Source organism: Scylla paramamosain, chromosome 43 (genome assembly GCF_035594125.1).
Source record: "Scylla paramamosain isolate STU-SP2022 chromosome 43, ASM3559412v1, whole genome shotgun sequence".
Taxonomy (NCBI): domain Eukaryota; kingdom Metazoa; phylum Arthropoda; class Malacostraca; order Decapoda; family Portunidae; genus Scylla; species Scylla paramamosain.
The window spans coordinates 6,966,800-6,977,183 of NC_087193.1; positions in this window are offsets into that span (position 1 = coordinate 6,966,800).

A 10,384-nucleotide genomic window follows, 5' to 3' on the forward strand; every position below is an offset into this window, starting at 1 on the left:
ATTTCTTATCTCTTTTATACTTGTTTTTATATTGGAAAAATATAAAGTTAAGAATCAGATGTATTTTATTGTTCAAACTGCATGAAATCTGTTCTGGCCTAAACCATGGTTCATGCACGTAACTAAATTGTCTTGTTTTTTATTGAAGATTTTGAAATAAAAAACTATTTTAATATTTTTTTCATTCATTTTATAATATAAACTTGTAAAAATATTGAAATTCAATTAAAGCTGTGAATTGTTACCAAATCTAAGACTGCCCTGTGCAATGTTTACACCCATCATGACAACACGCGCCAATCAGACAAATTTTGTCCAAGAACGCTGAGTAAAGTGTGTGTACAGTAAAACCCTTATAACTCGCATTATGTGACTCGGATATAACGTGGCAAGGTAATAAAATATTCATGGAAAAAATAAATCATTTTGAAATTAAAACCGAAAAAAAAATAAAATCATGCATCTTGGCATCTTGCCGAGTTTTAAATGTATCCTGTTGTCAATTTAAGTTGTATGGCACAATAGAGAACAGTGCAGTGAATTTAAGTGATTACGTATGTAATGCAGTATTGTGAAAACATGCGACATGAGTCCTACCCAACATCTGCATCTTGCTACAAGGCCTCCCTCTGCTTGGACTACATGACTACAGCAACCCCTTCATTGGTAAGTGTTGTTTTAAGCTTTTCCTGTTGCTGTGTAGTGCAGTATTTTCAAAATTTCGACTGTTTATGCAAATGGGGGAAAGGAGAAAGGGGGGATTTGCATAACTCGCAAAACAATAACTCGGCAAGACTGGATCCCCTATCGTGCCGAGTTATAAGGCTTTTACTGTATACTCGTAGTAGCAGCGGCAGGGGGTCTATACAGTATAATTTTTTTTTCCTTCTCTTCTCGCTGGTAGAGGTGAGAGGGGTTAGAAGGGTGAGGGGGAAAGCTGAATAGCTTATATCTATATAATTTAACTACCTGTTGATGGATAGGTGGATTGATCGACTGCTGTATTTTGACGAACATTTTTCTCTTAAAGGCAAATTTCAAAGACCACAAATTAGAGGTCTCGTTCTCATTGGTGTTTCTTTTCTATGACAATGCAGATTCTTCTTGAAACTATCAACAATCATGGAAACATAAATGAAGACTCTAATAACCTCCACTAGTGTTCAGAGTACGTACATTCGTACAGTCGTAGATGAGGGGCTATAGTCTTTTTACTGACAGTTCCTTAATGATTCTTGTTTTTTTTTTTTTTTGCTCGTTGTCTTACTGTAGAGTTTCTTTTCTTTTGTTTTCTCTTTCATCCACATTATATATTGTGCTTCTTTATGTTCTCCAAGTTGTTCCTGGATTGTAAGTTGGAATTCTCCGATGGTCGCAATAAGACGACAAATGCTGTCCATGGGCGGTGATAATAATAGAAATTTGTGTAGCAATCTTCGAAGACGCATTTATTTTTCTGTCCAATCATAGCTTTATATATATATATATATATATATATATATATATATATATATATATATATATATATATATATATATATATATATATATATATATATATATATATATATATACTTGTGAGGATAGTTTTGTCTTACGAAAATCATTTAAGAAGACTGATACTAGCACTCCCTAAGATCGTTAACAGTTTTCCATTAATTGCAATGTTGTTTTACCTGAAAAAAGAAACATGGTAACTTATTGGAAAAAAATAAATGAATAAAATCATTGTCTAAAGCTTTTGTATGTATATTTAGAACACACACACACACACACACACACACACACACACACACACACACACACAGAGAGAGAGAGAGAGAGAGAGAGAGAGAGAGAGAGAGAGAGAGAGAGAGAGAGAGAGAGAGAGAGAGACCTTTCACCAGTACACAAGACTTGCCTTGGGGCGTGCAGTCTGCCTCGAGGGTTTGGGTGGGGGTTCCCGGGATCAGAGGTCACTGGAGGAGACTTTTAGTTTCATTTCCACCGTTGAAAAAAGCCGGAAGATTTGTGGGTTGAGAAGGGACCCCAGCAGTGTTTCTTCCACACAGCGTTGTTTGTGTGAAAGGTTTGCTAATACTGGGTTGATATAAGTGAATATGAAAGGCTTACTATTATGTATTGGGTTGATACAAGTTTAAGCCATAAGAGAAAAATATTAATTATCAATATATCTTAATTAAAAGCTAAACACGAAAAATGCAAAGGCAAAATTATTTACCGTCATAACAGTAGAGCTTTGGTGTAAAAATAAATAAATAAATAAATAGGTAAAAACGTGAATTGATTAAATAAATTTCGTATAAAGAACTACTACTACTACTACTACTACGAGACCATGCACATTTATTTTTTCTTTCATTAATTAATCAGTTCTTCCATTCTTAGCTATCTCACAATTTTAATTCCCTTATCTCTTTCTTGGCTATCTCACAGTCCTCCCTCATCCTCTCACCCCTCTGCCACGCGTAGGCCTGCTGGCTTCGTGCAGTTTCCCTTACATTCAGCTCTCGCTCTCCGCCTCTCGCCTGCCTCTCCTCCACGCTGTGAGAGGAAGCAGGTTCTGGGCGTACGCGGTTCACTGGCACCTTGTGATGGTTACTTGTCTGCTGGCTGTGATGTGTGCAACTTTTTGTCACGACTATGCTTTCTGCTTCCCTTCTTTTTGGAACTTGAGCGAGAGAAAGGAAAAATAAGAATACAAGAAGATTTACACGTGTCACCCTACTGACTATCTTGGTTTCTTTCTTCTTTTAACGAGGTGCTGTATTTTGTTGATATGTTAGGTAGTTATCATCACCGTCCATGTTTTTTTTTTTCCTTATCTTATCGAATCTGACCTACGTGACATAGCGTAACGGTTAGATAATGTAGCCTTGTAATTGATTCGGCGTAAAATGAAATAGTAACAGGAAATTAGTTGGTAGTAGTAGTAGTAGTAGTACTAGTTGTTGTTGTTGTTGTTTTATTAGTAGCAGAAAGAGAAGAGTAACAGTAATAGTAGTTGTAATAGTGGTGGTGGTGGTAGTAGTAATAGTAGCAGCAATTGCACAAGAAGTAGGAAAAGAAAAAAAGTAAGTCATAGTAGTAGTAGTAGTAGTAGTAGTAGTAGTAGTAGTAGTAGTAGTACCAGCAGCAGCACCAGTACCAGCAGCAGCAGCAGCAGCAGTAATGGTAGTAAAGCTAACGATGCCTATAGTGGCGACGGTAACAATACTACTACTCACTCGCCTGCAGAAGTGAGGCAGCCAGTTGTGTAGTAGTCATCGTTCTGCAATGATATGCTAGAGTAATTGCAAAAGACCAGCCAACATTTCCAGGAACACAATTTTTACACGTGCAACTGTCGCAGCCACCACGCGGAAGCCTCCCCGAGCACCCGACTCTGAACACTCATAATGCGGTGAAAGTTCGTTACTCCTCCTCCTCCTCCTCCTCCTCCTCCTCCTCCTCCTCCTCCTCCTCCTCCTCCTCCTCCTCCTCCGCGTTGGCAACATTTGGTTTTAACGTCTCAAATACAACATAGAACAGTAGATACCAAGACTTGTTTGTCGGTGTTTGGAGAGAGGAAAAAATATACATACTGAGAGTGGAGATTTGTAACTTTGTAGGCTACTCTCTCTCTCTCTCTCTCTCTCTCTCTCTCTGATTACACTACCACGCAGCAAAATAACAGATAGATACGGTATATGATGTTAAACTGTGTGTGTGTGTGTGTGTGTGTGTGTGTGTGTGTGTGTGTGTGTGTGTGTGTGTGTGTGTTTCCGATAAAGGAGAAAAACTTGGTGTCCTTCCTTCCTGCGTGTCTGACAGAGGGCAGGGCAGAGACTTCAAGTATAGCCTTTTGAATGCTGTGGAGGATCGGTGCAGAATGGCCCGGATGCACTAAAGAGTTACGAATTTCTGAAGTCCCCAAGAAATTCGTATCTGTGGTAAGGGAGATTCACTAAACACTTACGAACTTCTTAGGTTGCTGAGAAGTTAAGAACTTTTCAGGGCCCCATAAGGTTTCGTAACCCGGATCTGTGCGCGCCTTTTCTCCAGTACACAACCTGCAACATAAACACTGACGAAGCCTGAGGTCACAAGAAGTTTGAAATATGGAGCAACAGGAAGAATAGGCCCTACATATGGAAATACAACTGGTATTCGCACTTTACTGGCCTGAGAAGAGAAGAATGAGAGTGAAATAAGGAAATACAAGCGGCATTAGCACATGACAGCGGCGTGAAGAAGGAGATTGAAATATGGAAATGTAAGTGATATTAGCATTTGACAGTGGCCAGAGAAAGGAAAGGGTGTTCAGAGACCCCTTAAGCCCTGTTGAGATGCATGATGAGTCTTCCACTGGTGAAAATAGTGGTGAGACGAGCTACAGTGACAAGGAGATCGCATGCCACCCCTGCCCACACACAGGTGCTGGCACCATTGTCATTCCATTCAAGTGGAAGCTTCCAGAGTGTTTGTGGGAGATGTTTCTGGACGCAGTCAAGCCGGAGATTCATCAGTGGACAGTTTGGTCACCCACAGCTGCTTGACTCCGGTACTCTTTTACTCTTGCACCAGTCTCAACATGGCTTTTCTTATCCCTCTCATCAGACAGAACTTCTCATTCTGAGTAATTTGAACCCCATATATACCCATCGCAGATTATTTATAATGATGAGAGCAGTTTTTTAAAGATTGACCGGTTTTTTGGGGGAAGCAAGCTGGCTCGCTCCCTGGACAAGGCTCACAAGTGACAGCCACGCGTGTGATGGATGGGCGGGCGCTCATCTTTCCCGGTGCAGGTGCATTCGTTCGTGAGTGCGTATGTCATATATGTAGCGCAAGCGCAAAATTAGTCACGGTGATTGGTTCCTTTGTTTGAGAATGCAGCTCTTGGCCAATTAAAAAAAAAAAAGAAACAATTAATTCAGCCAATCATAGCGTTTAATTTCATCCTAAGGAAGGAGAAGTGGCTCAGTTTAAAATATTTGAATTAGTCTGAGAAAGATGTCTGTCTGTGGCGGGTGTCGCCTCAATTACTTCCAGTGCATCGCCAGATTTCACGAGGATGAATAAGGCAGCGACTTTGGATGCATTTCTTTGCCTTGTTATAAATGTATAAAAGCATTCAAAGTTTTTGCAATTAAAATTTTCCTCTAAGATTACAGATCCATAGATCATAAAAAGTAAGAGAAGAATATTAATATAAAAAAGTATATATCAATCAGAAAAGTGTAATTTCTTAGTGTCTTATTTTTTTTATTTATTTATTTATTTATTTATTATTATTATTTATTTATTTATTTATTTTATTTTATTTATTTATTTATTTTTTTTTTTGTAAAAAGAAGTGCTTACGCACCACCCCTGGGAAGTCACAAGAATATTTTGCATGTGTACAACGGTTCTTCTTTAAGTAAGGAACAGATCTTAATGATCCGATGAAAACATTCATTTTTTTTTTCACTTGTTTTAACAGATAAAAAAAATGCAATAAAAATTTTCCTAAGACTACAGATCCATAAATCATGAAAAGTAAGAAAACAGTATATATATATATATATATATATATATATATATATATATATATATATATATATATATATATATATATATATATATATATATATATATATATATATATATATATATATATATATATATATATATATATATATATATATACTCGTATATATATATATATATATATATATATATATATATATATATATATATATATATATATATATATATATATATATATATATATATATATATATATATATATAATGGAATAAAAAAAAAAACACTAAGATTACAGATGCATAAATCATGAAAAAGGAAAAGAATATTAGTATAGAAAGTAAATATCAATTTAAAGATAAAAAAAATAGTTTTTAAGTGCCTTATGTATTAATTCATTTTTTTTTTTTTTTTCTTTAAGTGAAGTATGGTCATGCACCACTCCTAAAGAGTCAAAGGAATATTTCACCTCTGTACACTGGTGCTCCATTAAGTAAGGAACACATCCCAATTACCAGAAGAAAATGTTTCACTTTTTATACAAAGATCCATAAAGTACAACTGCATCACAATAATGTTACTGCAGCATCCATTATCCCTATACCGTTGCTGTGCACAAAGTACTGTAGTTACACGTTAATCCCAGCGCTAACATCATTTTGCTCTAGTCAGGTCAGCGCCCCATTGCTATATTAGGTATGTTAGGTCACATTCCACGAGGCGTCTGTTCATCACGTTATGCCAGGTGTGGTCACGCTTGACACCAACAACCCATAAAAGCCACCTCAGTGCATCACCAAATTTCCTTTCACCTGCCTACACACTTCAAACTGACAACAGTGTCAGGCTCACCTGTTGTGCCCATTTCCTATCTTGCACCTCCAATTTTTTTCTTCACAATGGAGCGAAAGTCATAAAATTTCTTTTCACTCGGCCCTCCAGGCTTGGGTGACACCGTGGAGGGCTTCAGTCTCGGCTTCAGACGTTTTTCTTGGGTTCCTTGCTGGCTCTATGTCATCCAGCTTCCCCATTACTGCACGCCTCCTCTCAAGTACTTCTCGCGTCATGTCAGCCACTTCTTCCTCACTATAACTAGGTCAGCGTCTCTTGGGCTCCATTGACACTGCTGTCTCCTGTATCATGTGAATATGACGCAACTTTTATTTTTACTAGCTGGTGACTGGCTGGTGTTCCTAGAGCTTGTTTGCAAAAAGCGCTGCTGTTGGCTGAAGGAAAAACGTCAACAATGCACTAATGCCGTCTACCGGCGGAAAAATGCAACAGCTAAAAAGAAAATATTCCAAGATGGCGGACTTAAAAAACGTTAGTGAATCGCTTATGGGAGAGTTCGTACGGGCTTCTTATCTTTCTGCTCACACGAACTTCTTTTAAGCTGGGAGCGTTAGTGAATCTCAATCTTTCAGCAGTGTTGCCAACTAAGCAACACCACTTTCAGTCTCATTCTCCCTCAAGCAGCAAGCTCTCGTACCAGAAGTGGAAACTATCGAACTTTTCCCTCACCTTCATTTGCGGATGTTGGGTGAGGTGAGGGCGGCGGGGCGGGGCGGGGCATCACCTCGGAGCGAGAGGTGAGGTTTTAATGCAGCGCAGGTGAGGAGAGGTTAATTAAAAGAGAACGGGTGGGAATTCATAACTAGAAAAATATTAGTGTTTATCTGGAGTTTAAGATGAGACTAAAGTAAGAAGATAAGTAAGTAAATAAACGAATAAAAGTAAGCAAGGAAACAAGCAAGTAAAATGAATTAGAACATCCATAAGATTAATTATAAACAAACAAGTGGGAAGTCATAACTAAATAAATAAGTAAATGAGTTAATAAATAAAAGTAAACAAGGAAACAAAGGAACAAGTAAAATAAGTGAGAAAATCCACAATTGAAGAGAGAGAGAGAGAGAGAGAGAGAGAGAGAGAGAGAGAGAGAGAGAGAGAGAGAGAGAGAGAGAGAGAGACTTGCTATCACTTTATCCACCCCATCCACCTGCTTATTTCCACGTCCTCGTACACTCCACCTCTGCCACACACACACACACACACACAGACACTTCCTCCACCCACGCACGCACGCACGCACGCACCTCCTAGCCACTCCAACTATTCAGCTTTTACAACACTCCCAAATTGACGGGAAAGAGGAGAGAGTGGAAAAAAGCTTAGTTCTTCCACACTGACTGGGAAAATTTTGCTCTCCTCATACATAATTTATCTTTTCCTGTTAGTTTTCCTTCTCTTATTCTTCCTCCTCTTCTTATTCGTCTTTCTTTTGGTCCTGTTTTCTGCTATTTCTTCTTCTCTCGTACTGTTTGGATGGCTGGCCTTCTCCTCTCGGTTACTTTTCCTTCTTCTCCTCTTCCTCTTCTCACTCGTCTTCCTTTTGTTCTCATCCTCTTTCACTTTCTCACTTAAGTTCTTCCTCTTCGCTTTTTTTTATTTTTTTTATTTTTTATATAGTTCAGTCTCCCTTCAAAAACATAAATCTTTCTTCTTTTTCTTTCTTTTCTTTTTCTTTTTTCTTTTTTCTTTTCTTTTTCTTTTTTACACGTTCGAAAAATTGAAGCAGTTTTATTCTGTTACTCTTTTAGTTCACCAGAATAATATTAACAATAAAAGTAAAAGGTAAAAAAAAAACACGATCACACAGAGAGAAAGAGAAATCACCTCGCTGTTTAGTTCTTGTTACAGTTTTGTTGGTCTGAGTCTACCACACGTGGAGGAAGAGAGAGAAACCAGTCGGGAATTGAAAGCAAGAGTAGTGGTGGGCAGGCGTAGCGAAAAAAAAAAAAAAAACAGTAAATAGGCTGCATGCAACTGACTCTAAGGGCCAGTTTCACAGCCTTTCCGTAAACTCCCGAACCAAAACACTCCCCACGTTGGTAAGCGCCTGAACAAATAGGAGATAACAGTTCTACACTCGGTTATGTTTTCGACTGGGTGTTCCTTAACCTCATTGGATCGCTACCAGAGTTTTGGGGCTGACGGCCAAGGTTGGAAAATATCACTTAAATCATCATTGTCATTAGTACGGGTGTCAGAAAGCATAAATAACACTTGTGAGGCGCTGTCAACACGGCACAAGAAAGAAATTTGCGTCCACGACTCACGAACAGTGGCTGACGCTTACAAATTCATAAGTTCTCACGGCCACATGTTAACTAAGGCCCAGATTCGGAAACGCTTCGCTCTCTCACCGCGACTATTTCCTAAAGCCACAAAGATAATTAGCCAAGTTCTCAGGAGTGTTTCTTCTATTAATACTATAGAAATCATGATAATCTTTCGCTAACACAAAGCACTCTTAAAACTGCGTGCAACCTCAAGTAGACCTTTTTAATGTAGTGGAGTTGCGGCGCAGGAGTGTTCCAGAATGTGGCAAGTCCTCACCTTTCATCAGCGGGGCTAGATGGCCGCTAGACGTGCTGCCCTCTCATAAGGAATATTTTCATGAGTAGGCTTCTTCGCTAAGTTCGTAATAAACATTCCCAGCTTTTATTAAACACTCTTCTTTCATCAAGACTGTCTTCAAAGGTATTCAGGTTATCATAGATGTTTGTTTTCTTTACGTTGATCTATAATGAATGTTAAACTATTGCTATAATGAAGATATCTTTGAAAACTTTGATGACCTAGTAGACCACCGCCTGATAAATGTCAAAGATCAAAGGTTATTGCTAGAAGACCAGAGTCGAGTTTTCATATTTTCCCAGATTAAAAGTGAAAAGTTCTCGTTAAACCATCCCTAAAGTTCTTAAAATCATGAAAACACCCTTGAAAAACCCTAGAATCATGAAAACACCCTTGCAAAACCCTATAATCATGAAAACACCCTTGCAAAACCTTAGAATCATGAAAACACCCTTGCAAAACTCTAGAATCATGAAAATACCCTTGCAAAACTCTAGAATCATGAAAATACCCTTGCAAAACCCTAGAATCATGAAAACACCCTTGCAAAACCCTAGAATCATGAAAATACCCTTGCAAAACCCTAGAATCATGAAAACACCTTTGTAAAAACCCTACAATCATGGAGAGAGAGAGAGAGAGAGAGAGAGAGAGAGAGAGAGAGAGAGAGAGAGAGAGAGAGAGAGAGAGAGAATCTAACAACATCACTAACAGTAACCCCTGATTGGCTGACTGACGGATTGAATGGCTGGATAATTTTTTTTTTTTTCTTTTGGCACCATTACCTTCCTGCATGATAGCTTTCCCTTATCCACCTTGACCAACAACTCAATGCAAGCCACTTCTCAAATAATTCAACAAGAACACAACAAGGCGCCTCAAACACGTTTTTGAATCTGAAAGCGTACGGTATCCTTAGTACAACATAAACATTCCGGAGCCTAGCCTAGTCTTGTGTGTCTTCCGTTGTCTATTGCGGAAGTAATTGTGGTTTTCAAGTTTTTTTTTTCTTTTCTTTTTTTTTAATGCTAGTGATTTTTTTTTTTTTTTTTTTTTTGTGTGTGTGTTTTCAAGGGGGTTTTTTTTATGTTGTTTGCGATTTTTGTGTGTGTATTCAAGTTTTTTTTTTTTTTTCATGATGGCAATGATGGTTCCAAAGGGTTTTGGCAAGAGGGCTAATTTGAAAACACGAGTGCAAAGAAATAGCCTGATTCCTGCTTTCCCTCCCTTTCTCCTCCCTTTCCTTTCCCTTCACGCCTTCTCTTATCATTTCTCATCTCTTCTCTCTCCCCTTCCCTTTCTCCTCCCTGCTTTCCGTTCCCTTCTATTCCCTCCTCTTCCCTTCCCTTCCTTCCTTCCCTTCCTCTTCGCCTTCCCTTCCCTTCCCCACATTCACTTTTATACATTGTGCGCTGAAAAAGACTGAAGATTTTGCAAATGTTTCACGTTACCAA